Source organism: Eutrigla gurnardus, assembly GCF_963514095.1.
Source record: "Eutrigla gurnardus genome assembly, chromosome: 6".
Taxonomy (NCBI): domain Eukaryota; kingdom Metazoa; phylum Chordata; class Actinopteri; order Perciformes; family Triglidae; genus Eutrigla; species Eutrigla gurnardus.
Window position 1 is genome coordinate 23,192,307 of NC_139920.1, and position 27,306 is coordinate 23,219,612.

A 27,306-nucleotide genomic window follows, 5' to 3' on the forward strand; every position below is an offset into this window, starting at 1 on the left:
CATGTTCCTTAAGTGTGGCAACAAGCCTCGAAACCCCCCTCCCCTCCCCATCGAACATGCTCCTCGAGCAGTTAATAATCATTGTTTCACGGTGTTGGAGGAGCAAGGCGGAGATAATGTTTTGTGTTGAGATAACGCGTTGCCTTATCCCCGCCGCCTCCCGTTAACGCATGAGACAAATGGAATGGGCGCATCGCCTTAGAGCCATCCAAATGAGGGTGTCTGCCGTGAAGTGAAGTGAAGTGAAGGAGGGGGGGAGGGAGGGGGAGAAAGAGGGAGGTAGGGAGGGGGGCAAGTGCCACAAAAAATCAGGGAGCGGCTGCTCGACCCTCGCGGCGCATCACGGCAGCAGTCAAGTGAATGTGAAAACAAGAGAAAGCTTTGCGGAATATTGATTTAATGCCGCAGCCCGAGCAAAGGGGAAGATGCGCGCTCCAAGATTACGTGCGCTCTATTTCCCACCCATACAGAACCTTGAGTTCCTCTGCCTCCACACTCCGGAGAACCAGAGAGGGGCAGAGGGAGGATGTTCTTTTATGTGCTTTTAGCTCTCTATGAAGTAGGGAATCAAAACGTGGGAAATATATTTAAAGAAAGAGGGTAGAGCGGGCACAAATATCTAAAAAAACATCATGCTCCCTTTGTTTGTATACACACTTTTAGGTCGCATCCCTTCCTTTTCGTCTGGCTGCCCTAATCCTAAACAATTAGCTTCGGAAATCGCAAAACATATTGTAAAGTCTTAGTACCGCTAACTTGATAGCACCATGAAGTAACAGCATTTCAGTGCTTTTTGTCTTTTTAGTGTCACAGATTTCTTTCATTTTTTTTGTATTTCCATCTCCCCCCCACCCCCCTAACAACGGGTGGTAGAAAATTAAAATCGTTCATTTATTCCATGATGATTGCTACGTTAAGTATCTTATTACAAAAATCCTGATCCACCTGCATCGGGCCATTATCCAGCAAATTGCAGGAAAAGACGACGCAACAAATCAAACTGCCTCATGATTTAGTTTGGTTCTTGTATTGCCGTCGCAGCGTAACGTCTGTTACATCACATTCAAGTCAGATACACGTGTTAGATAATGTGCGTCGAAACTGATGAGACCTTAGAGGGTGTTATCGTCCGTTCGGCCGGTGGATCAAACTGCCGCTTTAATGCTAGTTGTTGTTTTTGTTTTTCATTTTTTTGTGTGTTCTTCATCATAACGCTCATAAGTCAAGATCAAACCATGCCTCTTGTAGGTTTAAGTGCTTTAGCTGACAGTTTCTCAGAAATTGCTATGTAAGACTCACCGGTGAGAGTGTTCATTCTTCTTTTTTGTAAGATAAGAAACAGAATGCATTTCCCTATACATAAAAAAAAAACAACAACAAAAAAACAGATCTTTGGAACAATTTGTTACTTACTACCCCCCCTCGCCCCCCCTCTAGCTGTTGAAAATTATGAACAGTGAACCGCACTCACATTCTTGCGCACAGCCAAGTGAGAGGAGGCGCCTCCGCTCCGCGTCCCGTGGCCAATGGGCGCGCGGAGCAGCCTCATTACGCGGATCCCCCCGGCTGGCCAATGGCGTGCCTCCGCTCGCGCTCACATGACGCCTTTCATGTGCGCTCCCCTTCTCCTCTCAGCGCTCAATCCCGGCGAGTGCGGGCATCACTGAAGACCCCGACACCGGCGGAATCGGACGTCCGCAACCGTCCCTCGGCAGAATTTAACCCAGTGGTTTCTTCTTACGCGAGCCCTTTTGTCATCGCCGCCGCCGCACGAAAAAAAAAGACCACCGACCTGTCGGTGAGAATGAGCCCCGCTTCGACGGAGGAACAGACTTTTTCTCCACCCACCCCCGTTTCCAAACGACCGGAGAGCCACAGGGGCGAGACAATAACGCCCAGAAGTTATTGAAATGAATCGTAAGTAGTCTACGCGACGTTATGTTTTTTCTTTTCTTCTAATTACTTATGTATTACTTCAATTCCGGAAAGTAGTATTTTATTTATCATATCCTATTGTACTATCTGCTATACTATATGTACTCAGTCTTCATGACTTCATGTGACACTTTTAGCGCCTTTCTTTCCTTTTCTTATTATCACGCTTACTAATTGTAACTAATTGTTTATATGCTTTCATTGCTTAACAAAAAGGGACTTCAGTCGGTCTCGAGTTATTTGGACAATTTCGACATTCTTTGTGCGTCTCCGAGTTGTTCTCATCGTGGACGTGTGGCTGTCTGCGCGCAGCGCCATAGCATGAAATATAGATAAAAAAGCACACGGCAAACCCGCTGACCCCAGGCAGACTGTTCAACCGGTCCACACGGCTCAATGAGGACAATTAAGGGGGGGAGAGAGAGAGAGGGAAAGAGAGAGAGAGAGAGGGAAAAAAATGGAGTACTTGAAGCGCACTAAAACAGGACTGCACTTCAATTCAACCCACCAGGAAGGATAAGGGTGGATCTTCAATAACATTTTGTGACAATCCCAATGCAGGATATGAGAAAGAAAAAAAAAAGTCCCTTAAGTTTATGCTCGGATTAGGCTAAGATAAATAACTGAAATGCCTTTCCACAGAAATTATTTGTTCCGCCAAAGAAGCGTTTATGTCAGAATTCCAATGAATTTGACTCCCATGAGGAGGTCGTGTCGTTCACTGAACCCTTTTATTGATTGAAAATTAGGGGTTAGCAGGGTCAGGGGAGGAGGAGGAAGGGGGGTGGGGGGTTGAAAAATGTATGTGACTATTGGAACCAAAGCAAAAAAAAAAATAAAAAATGGGTGCCCTCTGATTTTCCATGATTTCTGTACAATCAGAGGGGAAAAGAGCGGGGGCCACCGGGGCCATTTGATGTTTTGAAAGGCTTCAGATGGCTTTAATTAGGACCTATAAAATCTGTCTACCCTATTCTCTGAGGCGGCGCTCTGGAGGATAGAGGAAGGGAGGGGGAGCTGACGAGAAAAAAAAAAAAAAACACACGATACAGAAAGTCACTTCGGCAAAGGATAGTCTAATGAAATTTTTATAACCCTCCTTTTTTCTTCTCGTTGCTCCCTCCCTCCCTCCCTCCCACCCTCCCTTCCTTGATGCTGGTGGTATGTAGGCAGCCCTCTTATTCCCTCTTTGTCTGGCTGCCGTGTTATCTGCACCCCCCCCTCCGCAAATCCACCCACCACCCTCAACCTAACTACCACCTACAGTCGGCCCGGCCCCAGACACCTGAAGGCTAGACATAATGATCAAGAGAAGTTACAGTCTGTCTGGAGCGCAGCCAGTTGTTTTCTTCTTCTTCTTCTTCTTCTTCTTCTTCTTCTTCTTCTTCTTCTTCTTCTTCTTCTTCTTCTCCTCTTTTTCTTTTTGCATGCTGGCCTGGCTGGCGCTGCCTGTGCCTCTGCCTCCTTCTCCTTTCTCCATCCGCAATCAAGACATGCTATGTTGATTGTGCGTGTGTGTGTGTGTGTGTGTGTGTGTGTGTGTGGTTCCAATTGCATTGCTACTGTTGTTGCCACTGTGTAGCCTATATGGATCGTGGATGGAGTATGGGTGACTCACACAGCTGCAATACACACACTCATGAGGAAACATCAAAGACTTCTTGTGTGTGTGTGTGTGTGTGTGTGTGTGTGTGTGTGTGTGTGTGTGTGTGTGTGTGTGAGAGAGAGAGTGAGATTTAAGCTATGCTGTTCTGGCGAGCGTCTGCCTGAGCCTGTATTTTTACCCCTATTTTGTTCAATTAGCCAGGGTTTATGTGCTACTTGGCTCTTTTTTTTTTAAAGTCTTACATTAATTGTACTCGGCTCATATCACTGTTAACATTTCTGCCCCGAGTCTGCCAAGTATTTCGGAATTCTAAAGAATTAGGGCCAATGAAATAAATATCCCATTTTTAATGGACGTCAATTTAATCTTTTGAGCTTCAAAAATAAATCTAAAATTTGATAAATGTTTAATGTGTTGGGAGGTTTTAACGCTGCGTGTCGCATCCTCGACGCGGGCGGTGGGCGTCTTTGAGTCGGGGCTTAAAAAAACCGACGAAGTTGAGCAAAAAGGAAAATGTAAAACGCTAATTAGAGGTGGGAGTCGGTGAAAAACGCTTCGATGTACGTGGATTTCTTTGACGGCCAATTTTGTCTTTCGAGAGTCTCTTCCTTTTGAGAAAGTACGTGCCTTTGTTTTCTCAAAAGCGTGTTGGTTAGGGATTACATCATCCGGCTGCTGCTGGGTTAGCTCGATAAGAAGCTAGCTTGCTTTTCATGGGAAAAAAAAATGGCCGGTTGGATTGGAGAGTCTTTGTTTGACGTATTTGCTCGACGACGCAAATGAGAATCTGAAACGAGGAGCGTGTGATGTTTTTCTGTTTGTATTCGAGAATCAATTTAGGAGTTGTTTTCGTCTATTTTTTGATAAACTTGTTTGTGAAAAAGATTAATCCCCCCCCCCCCCCCAACAGCTGGTCCCTCTCTCTGTGCCCTCGGCCATGTAATCTCCTCAGATATGATGTTTTGGAGAACAAGTGTTTGGGAAAATTTGCACACAGAGCTCTAAAAACTAAATCCCGCCACTTGTTTGTGCCTGTTTTCCTGTGTATCATGGCATCAAGGAGATTGAGGATGTCTCCACCACCCTTTGAAGGGGGAAGTAATAAAAAAAAAGCTCAATGGGTGAAACAAGCTGTCTTTCCCTCCTACACTTTGAGGCTTCCTACCTGAAGATGAATAGGAGGCCCCTCCATAACGAAAGGGGGGGGGGGGGGGGCAACATTTTATGGAAGGCTGAGGATGTGGGGGGGATGCGACCATAAGCTTATAGACACTCGGTGTGAAATAGTCCAGTTGTACCAGTTCACAGGACAGCGCTCGTGAGCATAATTGTTATTTTTAAGGTTCAGTGAAGGCATCGTCTTCCAAATCGCTGATCTGTCAAAGTGCAAACGATGTTAATCTACTAAGGTTTAAGTCGGTCAGAAGGGTCGGCGTGTAAACATTAACAAATTGTTTCCCGTTAAATCCCGCTTGAAAGTAGAAGTACCGTCTCCATAGTGTGATAATACAACATCCGTGATAATGACATTGGACAATCACAAAGCCACAGATTAGGATTTACGGTAACCAGATTTATGCGTGAAGGAGCGAAGTCATGGTCAGGAATGTAAATGGCGGAGTCATTCAATTACCACTGTGCCCTTTGCTGGGGAGGGGAGGGGAGGGGGGGGTCCCCAGCCGTGAAGAGGTTAATTGTTTTTTGAATCTCCCATTCGAGAGGGAGAAAATGGGCGAACGGGACGGATAATTGAGCCGCTGATAGTTGAGTGGATTATGGATTACTGTGCCTTTCCAAAGGAGAAAAAGAAAAGGAGGTGAAACCAGAGAGGAAGGAGAGAAGGGGAAGGGGAAGGAAGTGTGTGAAAATGCCTACGTTTTGCAGCCGGCAGAGGTTGTCTGGACCTTCTTGGAATGATGGAGAACTCCAATCCTGTTTAGCCCACGAGGTGACCCTTGACCCCTGTCGCCATGCTCCTCCCTGCTCCAGGTGCAAGCCCTCACTGTTGGCAGCTCACACACACACACTCTGCAAGCTAATTTTTCCACACACTCAGCGAGCACACATTTTCACCCCCCTACTTATTTTCCGCCATGCCTTTATATCGTCAGGGGTTAGAGATACAAGCCTGCTTGTTGGGGTGGGGGGAGCATTGGCCTTCTTCTTTCTCTGAAGTATGTTCTTGCCGAGAAAATGGATGACTGTCTTTAAATGGGGGGGATAAAAAAAAAAAAAAGATGATCTGACATGACGCAATAATCACAGGACCGTTAATCAGAAGGGTATGTCATGTATAATTACTTCAGTGTTTGACAACACCACCACGGGGCCATTAGGGAAAGTTTCCTGATGCCATTAATGGGCGTTAATAAAGTAGACGAAAGCCCCGGATGGAACGAGCCCTCTTTGGATGGCCCACTGGTTAAAGCACTGTAAGGTTAATGAACCAATTTACATACTTTCTGCCTCCATCTGGATGGCAAGCGATGAGGCCAGATGCTTCCTTGTTCTGTACTGTTGCTCTGTTACTGTTTGACACGGAGGAATGTGTCGGGGTCCACGTAGGTCGATGAGCACGTTTAACATTTAGCCTGTGGTTAGAAACGATCATGAATGGACTGAAAATCAATCGCTGCTGAAAAAGGTCCCTTACAGTTGGGATCGACCATGAGACCAGTATGTTTCATTGCATTCAGTGCCGTTACGAATGGGTGAAATGTGTCTACTGCTTTATTGTTCTTCAGGAAAAAGTAGGGCTTATGTATGGATAATGCCCTGACAAACAAAATAAAGAAGGTGATGAGAAACTTGACTTGGGCCATCCAGCAGAATCACCATAGAACAAGATTATTGTCCTTCCGTCATCGTCATCAGCGTGATCACATTACAAATAGAGCGTTCTTGGAGCGCTCTTTCAGCACAGGAACACAATGAGGTCTCTTGGCGATCAATAAAGCAGTGTGTAAAGCAGAGGGATATACTGAAAAAAAAAAATCAAAGGCTCTGGCTGGCATGGCCATCATCTCGCCCCGTCTGCTGGAATCAGATAAGGGAGCGGGGGGCCTTGCAAGAAAGGTTGTTTGGCCCCGGGGCTGCTCGACTTGACGGATATCCCTCCGACTGGCACCCACTGATTTCATCTGCAAATGTGGGGAGGGAGGGGGGACCCCAAATGTTTCTGCATCTATCTGGTCACTGATACCGGTACATGTGGAAGAAGGGCTGAAGGGATAGATGGGTAAAAAGACAGCATAATGTATAATCCCTGTAGCGTGTATGGAGGGAGACAAATATGCAGCTATTTCCCAGCTAACCCCATCTGTTGTCCTCCATGGATGATGGCTTTTTACCTCATGCTTCACTTACATGATTTAAAGAAAATAAAAATCAGCCGGCTTTGGTTTGACAATGTGTCAGCCGGTGCGAGTGTTCGTCTCAGATTAGCTCTTTGTGCCGTGAGGAGAGAGAGGGGGAAAAAAAAAAACGCGGGTAGCAAGGGGGGGACGGGGGGGTCAGGGATTGGTGGAGGTGGTGGGGAGGGGGGCTAAAAGCGTCACAATCCCAGAAAGAAATCATTTGCACAATTTTATGAAAGCTGTATTTGTCCGGGCGGATAGTTCTATCAAAGCCTAACAGCCGGGGTGATTTTAAACGACGGGGCGAGCTACAAAGCCGGCAAAGGCGTCGGGTTTAGAGTCATTTCTCAGCTGAAGGCTCTCCAGGTAAATTCAGATCTCTCGAGTTCTTCTTTCTCAGTTTTTTTTTTTAAACAAAATCTAATTTCCACAGACGGCACTGAGCTGACACACACCAGCACTGCCGGAGCTTTCTTGTTCTCAGAGCTAAGCTTGTACAACATTAATGTGGCGAAGATGAAAAGACACGCTTACCCTTTTATTCCTGTAAATGAATCTGTGAAAAACTAGTTGAGGAGAGCAAAGAGTTCTTTGTAAAGTATTACCACTTTTTTTTTTCCTTCTCATTCTAAAGCAACTCTCCTTTTCTAAAAAAAAAAAAACCCTCTTGATTCTTGAAACTTTCTTGAGAGTTCAGGTAAGTGCACAGGACATCTAATAAGCGGAAGGAAGTGATTTCTCAGGTTGAAACCCGCTGTTCACTTGCAGAGCAGACAAAAACCAAAAAGATGATTGGTCTCCTCTCTGGCCATATCTGTCGTTGTTTTCACTTCCAGAACCCCCTACAGTATTGTCCCGGTGACTCACTCCTTTTCCGAGCCATTTATGCATGAAAACTTCCTAAAGATGAACCACACATATTCGGGGTTTTATCGTCGATGAGGGACCATTGGGCATAATGAAGTTCTGTTTCCCAGCGTGAGTTTGGGAGGCTCATGATTACAAATGCTTCTCTCATTGTCTCCCATCATCTCCTGCCTAATTGAAGACAATATAACGAGACAATGGGGTCTCGCTCATCATTCTGCATCAATGGCGTGCTCTGTGGAACGTGCCAGTCTGTTAAAAAAAATGGGGTGTTGGCAGAGGGAGTGGTGGGGGTGGGGGGGGGGGGTCTGTATGGATACTTGAATGCGCTCGAGCTTGTTTAATTTGGACCAAGAAGATGGACAATTAAACAACAGCTCCTGGGGGCGGGGGGCTGTTCATTTTGGTCAGCTTCCCCACTTCACGGCCGGCCCGCTCTTCCCTCTCCTCTCCTAGATGTGTCTGGGTCATGCATTCGGAGGGGTGGGGTATTTTGGGGGCGGGGGTCTGCCTCTGGAGAGGTTGTCTCAGATGATTAGGACAGCAGAGTGGGGAGAGTCCCTCAGTGCCTGGCCTCATTCACCTCCCTAATATGTTCTGAATAAGTCCCCTTCCGCTGTGCATTTGTTGTGGGTTTTTGGCGGGAGGTTGGGGGGGGGGAGGGATTATGTCTGGCCATGGTTTAGGAGTGTTTGTCATCTGCCCCCTCGAGGCCTGCACCGCCTCCTTTGTCTGAGCGTCAGGCGTCTGTACAATGTCAAATCACACAATGTGCCTATGCAATCAGGGCATCTCGGGTGAGGGAACTGACACAGGATTTCATGTCTGGACTTTTTTTTCTTTTTCAGTCACTTAATTTCAGGGTTGAGAATTTATACGGCCAATTATCTCCACAAGCAGTCTTATTTTTTTTTGCAGAAATTGCGTACTTGTGCTTATTTTTCTAATCCTAAAACTCCAGCGCACTTAGATACAGATTAAAACTAAAAAAGAAACACACATCGCGTCCCATTCTGGTAGTTTTATGCATAAATGACGTAAATGTGACGCAGTATGAGGATATTCTAAAATGTTATCAGGGAGTTGTCAGGGAAACTCTTTGAGTTTACAATGTTTTAAGAATCGCTTGAAACAGTCATGAAGATAAACATCCATGACAGAGGAAGAGGAAGCAGCACTCATTTCTCTACAGACACGTCTTTAAACCATAATGCTAGCATGAGGAAAACCATCAAATGGACCTGCATTTATATAGCACTTTTCTAGCTAACTAACTACTCACATACTACATTCACTATGTCTGTATTCTCACACATTCCTACATTGACTACACATCAGGATCTAACTCATTCGTACACATTCCCACGCCAATGACTCAAATGGGGGGTTCAGTATCTTGCCCAAGGACACTTCAGCATGCAGACTGGAGGAGCCGGGATTCAAACCCCCATTCTTCTGATTGGAGAACGACTCACTCTACCTCTGAGCCACGGCCGCCCCTAAACTCTTTAACAGCTATTTTCTAATTTCAACAATGAGGCACCACGGCATTGTTTGTTGCCCGGTCTCACAATGCTATCGCTGATGTTCTTGATGTGTGAAGGCTGTTGGAAAAAGCACTAAAAGAAGAAAATATCTAGAAGAAATTGTCTTTAATCGATGAATATTAGCTTTATATCAGTTGATATAATATAGTGGGATAGTCCTGGTGCCCATATATTCTGGAATCCAGTTTTAATGGTCTCAAAGGTGTTTCTATGGTTTCACACAGTGCATGTCTGTATGAAATTTGGAAGAACGATTCATTCATCGGCACACAATGGCTAACAAAGAGGCCACTGAGCCCCGGCCAAATATCACAAGTTACATTGAAGACAAACAAAAAGCCCCCCCCCCCCCCATGACTGATAACAGCCCAGTGGGAGAAAAATGGTTTCTGTGGCTTTGCATCGGAGTCACTTAGCGCCAGGAAATGGCACACATTCCTCCTTCCCAGTAACAAAATAAACCCACATCTAGCTTCCTACTATTTCTGCACAGTCACGTCTACAATTTCCGACGTTAATTACTTGGAATTGTGAAATTGCACTTTTAAAGGACAGTTTTCTAAAAAAAAAATCAGGCTTTAAATCAAACTTAGTTCAAAGGAAATAGCGTGCCAGTAATGCTCCTTAATTACCAGTTAGAGAACATTAAATGTGGGTGTCCTGAATCATACTGTGACCTATGGGAACGCCGTACTGGTTAATTCTCAGGCTGAATTTCGTGCTAATTCTGAGTCACAAACGGACACTTTAGTGACTAATCGTTTCACATCCCTTTGCCTCAATGTACAATTGGAATATAATGTGCACTCTCCAAGGACGCACCTTCCTTTGCAGTAAATGCGCCGGGTTTTGATGACACCCAACAACCTATTTTTGATTGCTCGTAGTCTTCGCACGCTCATGTGAGTGGCTCTTTGTGCGAGTGGTCAGAAAATATTTCAAACAATAAAAAAAAATCTCACAAATTCAATTGATCCGCGATGCCTGCTTGTGGAAGTTTTCATTTACTTTAGCTTCTAAGTATTTTCCACTTCATTTGACTGTGCCTGAAGGTATATTAAAACCATTTTCATAAAAATGTTTTGAATAAGCCCTTGAGATGTTTTTTTTTTATGGCCGTGGTTTTAAGGAGTGTAGCTGGACACATCAATGGGCTGTTTGTGTGTGTGTGTGTGTGTGTGTGTGTGTGTGTTGATGGTAAGGGGGTAAGTAATTACACTTTCCCTCTTTTAGCCCGATCCTACATTGTAGTGGGAGAATGTGGTATCAAAGCAGTTTTTATCTCAGCATGATTTTGGCGGATAATAACGCTTCCAAAATTAGTTGCCCAACTTCCCCACAACCCAGAGTCCTCAAAAAAAAAAAAAAAAAAAGCTAACAAAAGGATTCATTTAATTGCCATTTTCGCTGACACGGAAAACACAACGTTAAGATGCACGAGAGGTCGTTAAAACGCTGGTTAAATTTATCACTCGATGCAAATCGGCACTTTTTATTTTTTTCTGGTAGAAAAGTGAATTGGGTGGGGAGGATGTCTTGTGTGGGCTGGAAGCCTTGAAGGTTTGCATCATGTCTCCCCGAGGGCATTCAGCCTCTTTACACGCAGGAAAAAACTCACAATTGCAAATGCAAAGCCACCGTTTTTTTTCTACCCTTCGCAGCGCGGCGGGAGTCTCGTCTTCATCCGTCCTATTGATTGATGAAGCGTGCGCGGCGGGGCGTCCGGGAGAGGCAGGAGTCTGGATCAAGGCTGCACTACCGGCAGTCACAGCACACATACACATTAGCACTCATGCTCCCATTCTTTTTTTTCTCTTCTTCTTCTTCTTCTTTTCAACCGTCTCTTGTCATGTTCTCTCTGTCTGTCACAGCTGTAGACACCGGCAGCCATGACACACAAGCCCATACGCATTCATACTGGGAGACATGCGGCGCCAACACACACACACACACACACACACACACACACACACACACACACATGTTGTAGCTTACAAAGACAACATCACACTTTGCGCACACGGAATGAATTAGCATGACTCGGCATGTGTGCGTGCTTCTAAGCCGGACAGACGGTTTCCATGAACGTTAATGTTTGTAGATTAGTCGAGGCTAATGATGCGATTGCCTTGGAGCTTGCCACGCCGTCTCGGTGTGTTTTTTTTTTTGGCTGAGGGGGGGAAAGGCAACGCTCTAATGTTCTGTCTCCCCCCCCCCCACACTTCCAAACGAGAGCTGCCCGATAACTCCTTTACAAAAGCAGCATTTATGCTATTAGAGAAACTGGGTTCACCACGTAAGCAGTGGTACCAGAAGCAAAACAGCCAAAATTACGCCTCAACCTCAATGGGCAGGTCCAGTATTTACGTTTGCATAAATGAGAAATTGCAAGTTGTGTACTTAAAGGGGGCTATTTTTACAAAATCGCCTGCTAGAGCACCACGCACATTATTTCTGGGTAAATGTAAAAAAAAAAAAAGCCAAGGAATAATATTGTTTTCATTTTTTTTTTAAAGTGTTTGTTCTTTCAGAACCGAAAAAAAACATATGGAGTCAAAGTTTTTTCTTTCCCCTCCGCTTCATCTTTACTTTGGTGTTTAAAATTAGCTTCCCAGTTTGAAAACTAAAAATAGTCCTCCGCAAACAACTTCATTCAACTGTCAGTCTGGTGGGTTCAATGAGGGTGTAGTCCCTCCGAACCCACCACCACCACCACCAGCACCCTCCTCCCCCACAAACACACTCTCACGTAATACTGAATGGACAGAAATGTACAGGAATGAAAGAGAGAAGAGAAAGACCCCTACTTTTTTTCCCCTTATCCACCTACATATTTTTCTCCTTCTCTCCATCCTTCGTTCCCTCCCTTCCTCTCCTCCGGGTTTTCCTGTCGAGGCATGCCTACGTCCCCACCAACCAGCATCGTCCGGGGGCAGGGCGAGGGGGCAAGGAGAGATGAGGGGGGTGGAGAAGGAGGGCAAACAAAGGAGCACTGTTGTTGCCTCACTTGGGGGTTTTTTTTTTTTTTTTGCAGAGGGTCGACACCAGGCTGGAGGGGTGCGGGCGGAGGGCTACAGATGGAGAGAGTGTGACTGAGGAGGTTTATCATTAAGAATAGAGATTAAAAATGAATGGGAGGAAGGGGGGGGGGGTGTCTGTTCTGCTGCTCACAGTAATAAAGAGGACAAGCCGGTGCCACTCACTTTTTCACACACAGTCGTGGCGATGCTGCAGTTAGTGTGAGTGATTGTGGGAGATCGGGGAGGGATGGGGACGGCTCATTGTTTCCCCCGGCCATTGAACAATATTTGCTTAACCCTCGTGCTGAACAGTGCAGCTGTATGCTACAAATGAGATGGGCGACAAAAGCGTGTGTGTGTGTGTGTGTGTGTGTGTGTGTGTGTGTGTGTGTGTGTGATGGCTGCTGTCACAGCTTTTAGCAATTTAATCAACTGTAAGGCACACACACACACACACACACACACACCTTGTAAAGTATGAAGCTGTGATAAAATCATTCCCCGAACAGGACAATTACACGTCAGCTTAGCCTCCGCAAGCAGAAAGTGAGCGGTGAAATGGACAAAGTAACAAACCGAGGCAGGAATGCAGCCGTACAGGAGCAAACATAACCCACATTCTCTGGGTCCGTTCAGCCGGCGGTTGCTAGTTCCTGCTCCTTGACACAGGCTTGAACCGTCCTCCTCCTTACATTGAGCAACTCGGTTTTTTTTCTCCACTCAGCAAATACAAAACTGGTTCTTGTCGCTCAGCATTTACTCAGCTGTTTTTAAAATAGCCACCCGACACTTAAAATAGTTAAAATAGAACAAGTATATCTTGACTTGGTGAGGAACTGCATCTATTTGTGTACTCTGTGAGTATAGAGGCAGAACTCGCACAAGGCCTGACTATATGAATGGAGTGTTTTATGTATTTATTTTTCCTGTGGTGCTCGTAAAGATATCTCCATTCGAAATTGTTTGTTGATGTCTTGTTTTTTTTTTATTTCTCTCCTTTTCCTTGTTCATGAAAGAAGCCGGCACGAGAGGAAGAAGCAGAAAGAGACCTGGCAGCGTTGGCCTTCACTGCAGAGGAAGAGCAAAGAAAGAGGAGGTAAGAGAGCTCGGTTTGCCCCGGGGTTATACGTTGTGTGTCTATGTGTGTGTGTGTGTGTGTGTGTGTGTGTGTGTTTTGTTATGAGTTTGTTTTTTGGAGCCGCAGCCGCCCAGTGACGAGCAAGCAATCTGGCTGAGTCACCTTCTACATCCTCAACTTCTTTTCTTGGTCTTCATCTCTCCATCTTCTTCTCGGTTTCTGCTCACTTTCGTTTCTCTGCACTGAAGAGGAACCCACCGGTAAATTCTCAGTTCTGCATATTTCAATATATATTTCTCGATTTATATGGTCAGGTCCCCGTGGAAATGCAGAAATGACACAGAGTAGGACCGGTTTAGAGTGGATTGTTTTCACGTTATCATGACTGCGTACTTCGATACGTGTTTTTCTCTCTAAACGCAGCGACAGAAGAACAGTCTGAAACTCGATTTTTTTTTGCATGTTAACATGTGAATGTAATTCAGTCTTTTATAGCATCAAAAATCTTTAGTTTATTTCAAATTAAAAGGCAATGACTTTGCATTAAACAAACACTTTGAATTAAAACTGAATCCACTAGAAAAGGAGGGGAATTCTCAGGAATTACTGAAAAACAGAATATTATCCAAAATGTATTCCAATATCTCCCGTCTGCATACAAAAATCCATCTGTGTTAATTGAAGATATTTAGCCCATGTGTCTCCAGAATCCATTACTATTTTTTAAAAAGTGCAACAACACAGCAATCCATGTAAAAAAAAAATAGAATAATTACCTTCAAGAACAGCATAGCCAAAAGGCAAAACACAGCAGTGAAACCAGGGAGAGAGAGCCATCTCATTGTTTTAACTGTTCCAGCGGTTCCCAGAGCGTCTCAAAGAGAGTCATCTCCTCACTCTCCCTGCGTGAGGCTGAAAGCGGCAGTATATCATTTTCCTACCACACAGGCATGGCCGGAGTGGCTGCCACCGTGCACAGACAGTGGGGGGGGTGTTAAAAGAGGAGAGGCAGTGTGAGGAAAAGAAAATGTTATTTTTCACAGTTCTTTCTTGTCATCCTCCCTTCTGATGAGACTCTCTTCAACCTCGACCCTCCTCCCAGAGGTTACAATAGCAATAGTGTGATTTATGTTTGACTTTTTAGTCATAGGAGTTCACTTAATGGAGGCAATCATTCCTACTTTCCCTCTCTGATCCTGAGAAAAGATCATCTACAGTATATTATTATTTCTGTCATTATATTATTATTGTAGGCTCTATAAATCTAATGTGCAGGATCTGTTTTTCTCTTTGATGATTTTTTTTTCCCGCTTTCTTTTTTTGGGGGGATTTCCTCTTTATGAAAGCTGACTTTAAAGCTGCTATGCTACTTTTTTTTTTCTCTTCCTGCTCTCTTCAGAGCACCACAATTATCAATGCTTCCATGAATTGGATAAACATGAAATAAAATATTGTCGTGAAACAACAAAAGGCAACATGGAAGTGAGCCTTCGAGACTTCTAGAAACACCGTCTGTTAGGGAAATGTACCGTTGACTCTTCTAGAACATGACAATGCACTTTCTGCCTCGCTGGTGTGCAAATGTCCTTTTCTTACTTACTTGCAATATGATCTGATCTTTGCAATGACATTCTGCAGAAGAAGAGAACACATTCAGTTCAGCTCAAGTTATTTCATATCAGTCGATCACTGATGAATCAAAATAAAAAAAAAACTATTTTCTATTTCTTCATGCCTTTCACTCGCCTACTTATTTTCAGCCTGAGCCCTGCAAGCTTCTGTCGTTTCTCACATTTGTCCCTCCCTTTCTCTCAGTAGTCACACTGCTTTTGCATGGCCCTTTCTTTCTGTCATCCACCACCACCACCAAAAAAGGGCATTCCACCATTTTAAAAGACAGGAGATGACAATGAAAGAGATGGGGGGGGGGGGGTTGTTGGGGTGAAGAGGATGGTTAAAAAAACAATGAGAAACTATTCTCCAAGGGATTGTCCAATGCTAAAAATACTCCTTTTTTTATTTTAATGATCGGAAATCCCCAACATTTAAAATCTGTCCAAATCACGACGAAGTTGTGATTAAATGGAAGTGGAACTCGTCTTGAGGGAAGAAATGCCTCCCCCTTTCATGGTGCTTCTGATGGATGTGCTATACATCAACCGACAGGGATTAGTGGGGGGTCACAAGTTGCGCCGCTACACACAACTCCATTGTGTTCGGAACGGGTCATATGATGCAAGCGTTTAGTCTGGGGAGGAAAGAAAAGGAAAAAGGTGGAGGATGTTGTAAGCGAGTATCCAGACATGCCCCCCCCCCCCCCCCCCCCTTTGCTCTTTCTTCAATCCCTGCTCGAGTGTGTCTGCCCTCTGCTACGGTGGAAGAAGAAGGTCTTTCAGGAGCAGCCGAGTCTGTCTAAGCTGGCTTTTTTTTTTAAAGCTGCAGGACCTCGAGAAGCGCCGCGGTGCTCTTTCGGTGTGTCCATTTGTTGTACGCTGGGGTGGGGGGGTGGGGGGGGGGTTGCGAGGCTGAAGCCACAATGTGTCACGCGGTCTCATATTTCAAAGTACGCATATGGGGAAATGACAGGCAAATGAGTCACTCTGTCAACTCATATTGATTCACTGCAGCACTGCGGGACAGAGCGAGTAATTGTCAGTTTCACGCTCATGCAAAATAACCAGTAAATGATGGAGGGTGGTTTACAATGGGGATGGGGGGGGGGGGGGGGGCAGGCATAAAAGCCTGATGGACAAGTGTCAGAAATAGTAGCATTTGTGTCTGCACAAAGGGAAGAGTGCTGCTCTATCAAAGCCTTTCGCTCCTCAGCGGAGACGCAGAGCAACCACCAGGGATTAAAGATTAGAACGAGAGCTTTTATTGAGTTAGAAGCCGCAGCAGTTCCAAGATGGACGGATGGATCGGTGCGGCAGAGATGGAAAACAATGTCGAGATTTCAGAGAGAGTGGGAATCAACAAGAAACGGAAAGAGATGTCTTTGGAGAAGATTTATCCATGAGAGAGTTACTGTGAACTGGTACATAGAGACGTGGAGGGTGAGGGCCTCTAATGCCTTTATAAGGTCGTAAAGTACTGCACTTCCTGGCCTCTCTCTCTCTCTAATTGCTGATTGTTCTTTTGCTTAAGATTGAAGTTGAGGAGATTTTTTTATTGACTCAGCGGGAAACGACCGTACAAATGTCCATGCCCCAAGGAGCTATATGCTGAAGTCTTAAAAAAAAAAAAAAAAGTGATGTATAACGTTTGCTATCATTAGAAAAGAAAAACATTTTCATCTCATAAACTGCTTGCTTAAGGGACCCTGCCCCCAGCCCCTAACCCCTAAGTAAGCACAGGCGGGAGAAAAGCTCCGTTGTCTTTTACAATGTGCACGGCTATTCCCCACATACCTGCAGACCTATTGGACTGGAGAAACCATTAATCGCAATATTTATTTTGAAATGAGACATCAGTTTCAGAACCTTGACAATTTAATAAAAATGGTTGGGAATCGTAAAAGATAGCAGATCCAAAATTCCTTGCCAAAATAAAAGCCTACATACTACATCCATATATATATGCTAACCAGACGTTGAAGAGGTGGAATTTAATATCTCACAGAAAAGAACGTAATCTCTTATTTTTAATGACTTAAAACACTCAAATTAATTGAAATGACAAAAAAGCCACTTCTAATGTACGTATAAATCATTGCATTGTGTATTGTCATCGTGCCGTTTGTATTTATTAATGGTCTGTTTTCTCCCTGTATTCACTAATCCCACGCATCTCGTGGTTTTCCCTTTTCAATTCAGTCGCCCTTATAACGCTGCATTTCCAAAAAATGAATAATGTTAATGTCAGGCATTGTGATTTTGTTTTCCAAAAATTGAAATTCCATTTTTCCCCCCCATCTCTTTTGTCAGTGACTTATACCAAGTTCATGAGCCATGCGCCAAACTTTTTTTTTTGATGGCGGGGGCACAGGGCTGTATTGTGTCTCCTCTTGCCAACGCTACAGGAGCTGCAGAACAGTCGCCTTTTTTGTGCCGGGGTTTTTATCAGTGGGTGAGAGAATGAAAAAGGAGTCAAAGGCAGCCCCCTAAGCTTTCCATAATGCGTCCCGAGAGGAGACAAAGGCCCGCATTCACTGCCGGGTGTCGATAAGACCTATCATTAGTCTGCCATTGGAGGTATTACAAACACTCACAAACACGCTCGTATTCACACACATACACAGAATGCAGTCGGGTACTTAGTCCCTGTACCCTTTTTTTCCCTCCTTTCTCCACATACACATGCATAAATATCCCATGTGCGTGCCAGAGGAGTGAAGAGGCAGCCGGGACTCGACTGGAATCAAATAAAGGCAGAGGAGTGGACCCCCCGCTGGTTTCCCATCATAGCAGAATTCACTCAGCCTCACGGGGGCCACTGAGCTACACCTCTTCCGTCTATGCATGGGTGTTCCTCCATACGGCTGCGGCTTTAAGTAGCTGGTGCTACAACGAGCTACCAATAAAGAATGCACGGAGGCCTGAAATTGATTTTTTTTTCATTTTGATTGCGTTTGAAAACAATGTAATGTTTGTGAAACCAAAAATCTACACAAATGCAGTTAAAAGGTCAAAGCTGGAAGCTGCCGGCTGTCTCGATGATAGAACTCCTTGTTACAGTGATAATAACAGAATTTAATGTGGTATCGACTCACCGATGATGAAAGACGACACGTGTAGCTAACAAGACGGGAGGGAAAGAGGAGGTGCGAGGAGAGGAGGATGCTTGGCCTTCGTGTATTTTTCTTCCCTGTGTAAATGTGTGCATTTCCATGACAGCGCTGTTGTCTGGGGCCTTAAGTAGATGATGGACCGTGGCTTGTATTCCCATTCACTCACTCTCATTAGCTCGGCCCCCTTGAGAATGTATGAGGTTACTTACCTTCTCTTGCTCTTTCCCCGGCCAAGCGGCAAAGCGCCGTCTCAGGGTCGTTAGCGTGCTGCTCGGAACATCGATAACATCTCTGCTAAAGTACAACAGAAGCAGATTAACCCCTCCATCCCTCAGTGGATTGCATATTGAAAAACGAAAGAATGGATGTGAATTTGTTTATTTTTATCCATCTTAATTTAGCTCTTTTGAGCTAGGGTTTTTTTTTTTTTGTGCAGCAGCAGATTTTAGTCCTCCTTTTTTTGCCGCCTTGGAATCTCACTGCACTTCAGCCCAACATCACAGTTGTTTGCCTGAAAACAAAAAAAAACGGCGGAGAGAGAAGTGGGCAGAGGATCAAAGCCCCGGGAGGGTTTATCTGGCAGATAGCCGCTGGGGTCCTGCCTGCGTACACTCCCTTTGTCTCTCTCTCTCTTCATGTCTCCCTCTGGACATCAATAGTTTGACCCCTCACATTGCCAGCTTTAAAATTATAGATCATAAGTAAAGAAGAGCACAGTCACACAACCTCCTCCCCGGAGCAGACGCCTACTTATTACAGCGTGCGGGTGTCACGCGTCCTCTCTTCCTCTCTTCCAGCCGTGTACTTTTAACATCCTGGAACTGGAACTCTGAAAGTCGGGGATCATTCACAAAGTCTCGGGGTACAGAAGGAGATAATCCAAAAATAAACAATATAAAATCATATTGTCTTTGTAACCGCAGTGGTGGAAAAAAAACATCACAGTGCTGAATAGATTTATTTCTATCTAAGGTCGATGTGTTCGCCCAAACGTTCTTTCCATAAGGCCTCGGTGAGGTTTGTGGCCTGTTGGTTCGGGGGGGGGGGGGGGGTTGCTCACTCAGATGTCTGTTTTGGGCAAAGAGACACGCCCAGAGGATGGATATAATTAAGACGAGTGACTTTTCTTTCTCTTTTTTGTGTGAGTAAAAAGAGTGTTTGGGTAACTGCTCTGGGTGGTCTAACTCTACATGCCTGTGCTCGTTTTTATTACAAACAGACACAAAATGGTATAAGAAGACAGACTTAGGCCTGACTTAGCACAAAGAGCAGTGTATATACTATGTGCAGACATAAAAAAGGTGTAGAAATGCAAACACTTTGTCACTTAGTTACTTGTCTCGGAATCTATCAAAAGCAGTCATACTTGACACTCGTAGGTAGGCATACACTTACAAAGGCTTTATCTGGAAGCTTTTGTCTCATCTGGGTCTTTATTCTAGTATTTATAGGAAAAGTGCTTACATACGGTTACCATATAGACCATGAAGAGCTGACATCTCTATCAGAGCATCTTAGATTTCACCCCTGGGTGGCCCAGTGGAGGTTGAACTCTTAACTCTAGCCATGTTTGTGTTGTTCTTTGACTCACACAGGACCAGGAGTGCAGAATTAGCCTCAGATTGTAAGAGGGGTGTTCATCATTAACTTCTAGCTGGGTTTCATTTGCTTGAATGTGCAGTCACTCTAGCAATAGTCGATAGGGGGAGGACGTGTTCGGATACAGCAAAAATGTGCAGGCTAACCAAGGGATAGTTGACACAGCACAATTTTGTCTTATCAAAAAAAAACACCAACTTTTTTACTATACAAGACTTCCTTCATTTTGTGTTTAAAAAGAAGAAAAACTGCAGGGCCAGTCGATCCCACAACAAGGGTTTTTGAACCACTCACTCCTGATTAATGGTGTTTTCTCGTTGACACATAAACACCCCGTGTACCGTCCAAACTATCCGTTAATTTGCAACTTCTTTCTTTGCGTTCATGTGAATTGGCTCATTTTGCTGGCGAGAGAGAGAGAACACACAGATCTTGTATTGTTGCATTTTTGTTTTGAGGGGACCGAAACATGGGGGTGGTCTCTCTCTTTTTTTTTTTTTTCTTTTTTCCACGTACTGAACGGCACATGGATCTGTTAATGAGTATTAATTGGTGACTCCGTGCCGGGACCCGTAATGACTGAGGTGTCCTCCCTGGTTTCTGCAAAAACCTGCTAACTGGAGCGGAGGAAGTGGAGGGATGGGAGTTGGAGAGCAAAAAGAAAAAAAAAAAACTATGAGGGGGGGAAATGGAGAGGTGGGAGAGTGATTTTTCTTTTTGGTTAAAAGAAACAAAAAACAGCGATTATATGAAGGAACATATAGAAAAGAGCAGTAGCTAAAGTAAATTGCATGTGTATTCTCAGATGCAGGCAATTGAACAGTAAGTGGAACTTTACAAAGAGGAACGCAGCATAAAAAGGTTTAATTTCTCCTTCAGCTTCCCTGTTTCACTGTATTTAACATCAAAGTAAAGTATGAACAATTCAGGCAATTTCTCATCTAGCCAAGGTCAATCATTGTTCTTTTCTTTGTGAATGTAGATCCGGCTGGGTGGAATTCAGAGTAAACCATATTTCATAAGTCTTATGTTAGCGAGTCACCTTTCAGCAACCTTTTCTATTGACTTTTTTTTTTCTTCCTTTTGTGTGTGTTTTCATTTGGAACTACGTTTTCAGATTGTACGTTTAATTTCTAGGAATTTCTCAGCTCAATTTATCACAGCTGTGGTGTTGTTTTTTCCAGCATACATTTCTAGGTTTCATTCGAGCTGCGTAGACTGCTTTAAATAAAACGTGATAAAAAAAAAGAAAAAAAGAAGACTGATGTGAGCATAAAATATTACTACGAGGTTCAAGTCGGCCTTGACAGAAATGTGCATTTTAGGATCGCGGGTGTCGTCCTGGATCACATTTAACGTTCAAAATGTCAAGATGTTTACAGGAACCAAAAATAGAACTGGTTAGGACATAGCTAGCGTGCGGAAACGCAGTGCATTTAGGCTTCGAGATATCTTTAGTAAGAAGCACGTGAACATGCCAAATCTAAATATGACCGTTAGAGGTTTGCCAAATGGTTCTTAAAGAAGAAAAAGGACTCTAAGGGGCTCCTTAGAACTACAAAGAGTAGGGTGCTCAAAGCAAACATTCACGTCCAAAAAAAGCATTCATGAATATGTGAGCCACGGTAACTTTAATGTGCTTATTGACTACAAATGAACCCACAGCCTATAGTTATATATATATATATATATAAATAGTATAATATTATAGTCTACACATCTCATTTTAATTATCCCTCATAATGTTCGTGCTTTCTTGATGCTCCAATAAAGTCGTTCTTCGTGCTCTAAATTGTAACCTGAATAAATAAATGAACAGTTACCACTTTAGTGTCTAAATTAGTTTTAATAACTAATAGAAAATTAATCTGCAGCAGTTTTTCTGCAGCAATACAAGCAATTTCAACATGTTAACTTGGGTTTGGGAATATTACGATTTTATTGACAAAACTATCAATTGATTAACCAATAATGTAATTGTTGCAAAGAGCAAACAGTTATGCACAGTTATGCAATCCTTTCCCACACTGACACCCGTCATAATACTTCTGCTTTTCACATCTCGTTGAAAAGAAGTTAAATACATTTGCAAGCTTTTATACTGTATACTCAAACCCTATAGGTGATGTGTAGGTTTCACTGAACATCATTACCCCAGAGCTTTTTATTGTGTTTCATGCACATCGGTGACATTTCAGCTTCAAAGTGAAAAGTGGCTTCAAAGCCTGATTCCATATGTTTGTGTTAGCGGGGCGCTTGTTCTGGAGGCATCGCCATATTTCTTTCTTTTTTTTTTTTTTAAAGATGAATCACGTGTTAATGTACACACACACGGCGGCTGCTTGTCATTGTTTCTCAAGACCACCCAGAGTGTAAATAGGAATCAGGGTTGTGTGTGTGTGTGTGTGTGTGTGTGTGTGTGTTTGAGTGGGCTTTATGTACATACGAGATAAAAGTGCAGACTTATTACAGCTAATACTGTTGTACACATCAGTCAGTGCTGTTGGATCTTTTAAGTGCACATCACAGTGTGTGAGTGTGTGTCTGTGTTTAATTTAATAACATGGTTTACCAAACAACACCTGAATTCATCCTGTGCTTCATCTCCTTTGTTTGTTTTCTGTCCAGGTCCAGACACGAAGGAGGCACACACACATACGAAGGCACCTCGGGTCTGTCTGCGGTCTACCCCCACCCTGACACACACACACACACATGGCTGTTACGGTAAGAACCAGAGACCACCGAGTTAGGGGGGATAATAATGGTGTGAATGTGAGAAAACAAACTCATTATCTGCTGCTTTTTTGTCCTCTGAGTAATTCAAAGACAAATTGAGTCGTGGTATTCCAAAAATGCAGAAAAATTCAGTAATTTATTTTTAATAACTGAATTCAATAATTTAATTTCAAAAAAGTTGTTTATTGGTTCTCTATAAAGAGGCTACAAAAATAATGTCTTTTTATCAAATTTGAACGGCTCATTTTGGAACAAATCTTAATTTATGCAATGAAATTTTCATTTTAATTGTATGCTGTCATGCATGCCATTTGTGATGTGTCTCTGTGTGTGCGCTAGCACAAAGCCTGCTTAATTTTTTATTTTTTTTCCCTTCAGTCAAAACCAATTTCCACGAGTCAAGTTTAACAGCCGCACCACATATCCCACAACCCCCCCACCCGCCCACCCCGTGCCCCTCCCAGGCTTCCCAGCATCCTGCTTTGCCCTCTATTGAAAAAAAAAAAACACATGCATGCTGAAATTTCAGTGAGCGAAGTGGGGGATTGTGGGAAACCCATCCCTCCCTCTTACTCGCTGTATTTGCCCTTCTTGTCCCTCCTTATCTTTTTCTCATTCTGTTACTGTTATGGATGGGATCGGGTGGGATTTATTTTGATGTTCATTAAACTGTCAAACAGCTGCCCGTACTCATTTGCATCTCGAGTTACTGTTACAAAAGTTCACGCTGAGGTTATCAAGGAATTAATGCAGTCCTGAATAAGATTGGCCTCTGTAGTAATTAGGTTTTTTATTATTATTATTATTATTATTTTTCGGTCTGGCAAATTAGATTCTAGACGATAGTTTCTCAGTTGCACAATAAATATAATTAATTGGCTTTGATTCATCCAGTATGTTTCTATGCAAAACATGAGTTTAAAGGTTGTCTTATGGACTAAATGTCCTGTAATCATCCACATTTAGTTTGGTTTCTATTATTATGGATATATTTATTTTTTATACATATTTCAGGTTTAAAACCCTGATATCTGGCAGGACCTTTCTGAGTAAAGTTTCTCCCACAAAATGCTAGACAGTGCCATCAATAAAAGAACATAAATTTGGACGTGAGAAAAAATGAAATAAGTCGATAAAATGAAAGAAGACATTCGTGCTACTTTCATACAAGCAGCAAACAGAAAGCAGCCACATCCTCATAGTTTCTAGCTTCAGGTTGAGTAACGCTTTCACCACAGCGGTGCTACTAACCAGCTGTAATGACGCACTCCATCAAGCCGGCTTTGCCTGAGCAAGGCTAGCTTGGTTAACAGTTGGCCGAGGTACGGCAAGCGTGAGTGTGTGTGAGGGAGCGTGTGTGTGTGTGTGTGCGCGCTGGCTATTAAAGCACTTGAAAATCGGAGAGAAAAGGACTTGCGCTGCTAATGGATGTATCTATTGATGTTCCCATTTAGCAACACACTGTAAACGATAGGGCGATGATTGTGTTGAAGACGGAAGGAGGTGGAGGAGGAGCAGTTTGGCTGGCCAACGATAATGACAAGGAAGGTTATTATTTGGCGCCTTGCAGAGCCTCTGCTTTGTGTGTGTGTGTGTGTGTGTGTGTGTGTGTGTGTGTGTGTGTGTGTGTGTATTATTCACTTCTCGCTTTTTCTCCCCAGTCTGCTCCTCTCTCGTGACATTACTCACAGTTGCTAGTCTGTATCCAATTGTGGCGGTCGCTTCCTCCCATCCATCTATTCCGTCTATTTGTCCCTTCTCAACGGCCCCTACCTTTTTAACATATATATATATATATATATATATTTTTTTTTTTTTTTTTCATTTTTATGGTAGATAAAATAGCAGGAAAATAAGTCAAATATTATATCATATATATATATATATCTATATCCTATCTATCTATATATAGATATTTATTAGGATAGGAGGTTGGCCTTGAAATATTGATTTACTCCAATTGATATTCCGTTTTCCAGCTGTGTGTGTGAGTGTGTGTGTGCCTGTGTGTTTGTGTGTGTCTCTTGTCAGTTCCAATCAGTGTGTGTGACGAATATGAATACAGTCAGCCTGCCTGCAGGTTTGGCAGGAGACCACCTCCAGCTGGACTCAGACCCCTACTCAAGTGTGTCCGTGTGTGTGTGTGTGTGTGTTTTGTGAGCGTGGCCGCCCACGTCAGCCTGCATCTGTCAGCTCCGTGACAACACAAAGGATGAAAATAGCGGTAAAAATAGCGGTAAATATACACAACACAATACGCCACTTGGCACAAAGTGCAGAAGGAAAGCGTCCAGTTTTAGCAAAAGTGGGAATGGAGCCTCATGTTGTACTTATGTCGACATGCAAGAGAACCTCCACAGGTTACCATGTATTGGAATCAGATGGTAGTGCATGTTTACTGTAAAAACAGGGAGGGGGTTTTATGTCTCCCTCATTTTCTCTCACTTCCTTTTCCCTCATTACTGTTACCGGCTCCATTAAGCTCCTCAGATCTCGTGTGTTTGTGTGTTTCTTCACCACTACATATTGTGTGCTAGAAGATTAATAGATTTGTAAATATCTTGTCAATGTAGTAATAGTCTCTCTCTCTCTCTCTCTCTCTCTCTCTCTCTCTCTCTCCCTCTGTGTGTGTGTCTGTGTTAAATCGCAGGGCAGGAGATAAAAGCGGGTGGCGCCATTCCAGCTGTGAGGAGACAGAAGTCAACATACACACACACACACACACACACGCACACACACACACACACACACACACAGAGAGCCGGAGGCGTGTGAGCAGGTGAGCATTAAGTCAGGCAGCTAAACAGATCACGTCGCGGTATGATATCTGCAGACAGGCAGACAGAGGAGGCCGGTCTGTACCTGCAGGCAGAGAGCAACAACTCACAGCACCCTCGCCAGGAATTTCTTCCCCCATCCTGAAGGGGGGGGGGAATGAAGGAGAGACGGACATATACTAGGGTTTCCACTAGTGTCTTGATGCAAAGCAAATAGTTAAAGCCTGATTATAAACTGGCTTTACCTTCTAGCTTTGGAATGAAGTAATAAGAGGTCAGTTTTTCAGCCCAGCGTCTCATGATAAGATTTATAAAGTCTCTGATTTGGGGGGGTTTGTTGTTTCTCCCATGTACAGTTTAGTGGATAAAAAATAACTATATCATTTCTAAAATTAACTTAAGGACACCAATGTCCCGATCTGAGAATTTTTCATTTTTTTTTTATTTATTTTAATTTCAGCTCATGTGTAGCATTGTTTTCTTCCCCTTTTTAGCATGTAGTTTTCACATTTTCAAAGGGTTTGCTTTTGCCTTCCTAAAATCACCATCATGGAGTAATAATGAATTTAATTTAAAGCCACATCCAAGGGAACAGTGGGACTGAAGAGTAGATATTAAATAGATCTACATAGAGGCAAAATCTGTCACAATATGCCCCTCCTTTGGTCCCATTTTTAGCCGGGCATTATTGAAGAACGGCAGATTCTCACGCTACTGTACTGTTGAGGAAGCGTGCTTCTTTTGTTATTTCGCAGCAACGCTATCACCTTCTGTGATTTGTCATCCTGGAATTACGAGGCTGTTTTGACACTGTCTAGCATACTAATTGTGAGTTTGACAGTATCCATTACACAAACTTGTTTTGCTCGTTTGCTATTGTAGGCGCCCTTTTCAGCATCGACATTGTACATTTCATTCACAATCTGCTCAGCATATGTGTCCATTATTTGTGGCTTCCTGTATCACATTCATCAAATTTCCCCTTTGGGAGATGCTTCGTTTTTTTTGGTGTGGGTTGTACCGTTGCCCATGACGACCTTTAACGCAAGTTACTGAGTAAGAGAGGTCAAATCTGCTGCACATATTTCCCCCAACTGGTCCAACAATTCACTCATTCTCTTCCATCCACCCTTTAAATGGAAGTCGTTCCTCCCATTAGGATTCCATGTTCTGTGATCTCCATTATTACTTAGCTGAGGTTTTTGTTTTTTTATGCTCATCTCTTTCAAAGCTCTTGGCATCAAACGCCTCCTGAAATGTGTACAAGTCACAACTCTCCCCACACACAAACGACCACATCCACTTATCTAAAAATGATTCAGTGGTTAAATGTCAGAGCTGTCTGTGCCATTAAGGCCAGCATGTTTGAAGGAAGAACACCCTTGCCTTGCCCTCTCCCTCCTCCCGCCCTCTGTCTCTTCTTATTCCTCTCACTCTTTCCCTTCCTCTCTTCCTTAGCTTCCCCCACCCTCAAAATAAAAATAACACACACACACACACACACATCCAGCCTGGTTTGAGGGCCGATGTGCAGATCTTGTCATTTAAATTAGGGCCACATTGTCAGCTCAGGGCGCTTTTCTCTCCGGATCTTTCTCCCCACTGTCACCCTCATCCCGCGGCCAGAGAAGACCTTATAAAGCAACATTACTTCCCATCCACTTCTGTCAATTCTAACACTGTCACTCACATCGCTGTTTGGGAGTGTGGAGAGACGGAGTTAGCCGTGTCCCTCGCAGCAAGGACTGTGCTTTTTTTTTTTGGACCCCAGCTTGGGTGATGCGTCAACTGGATTTTGGTTTTGAGTACTTTCTTTTTTTGTTGTTTTTGCTCACAAATTTTTCACATTTCGAGAGTCAACTCTCACGATCCAAGGGTTTTCCGTACCTTACAGTAGGAATTCAAAAATCTTCAGATATTGAACTCGCTTAGTAGCAAATGCAATCAGGATCACAGTGTTTTTTTTAAACTCTGTGTTCTCCGTGTGAAATGAGTGTTTGGCAGGACATGAGGTGTCCCAACACATAATCTTAATCATTCCATAGCGCCATATTTA

At 43.6% G+C, this 27,306-nt stretch overlaps 1 protein-coding gene and 1 long non-coding RNA gene across 2 annotated transcripts in view; one reads left to right on the top strand and one right to left on the bottom strand.

Moving 5' to 3' along the window:
* Positions 1–27,306, bottom strand: part of nr5a2 (nuclear receptor subfamily 5, group A, member 2) — a 195,852-nt gene that overhangs the window by 161,796 nt on the left and 6,750 nt on the right. The gene's annotated exons all lie outside the window — the stretch shown is intronic.
* Positions 1,684–25,953, top strand: LOC311015164. Its single transcript, XR_014597332.1, has 4 exons — positions 1,684–1,917; positions 13,348–13,427; positions 22,363–22,461; positions 25,124–25,953. It is a non-coding gene; the product is annotated as an uncharacterized lncRNA (long non-coding RNA).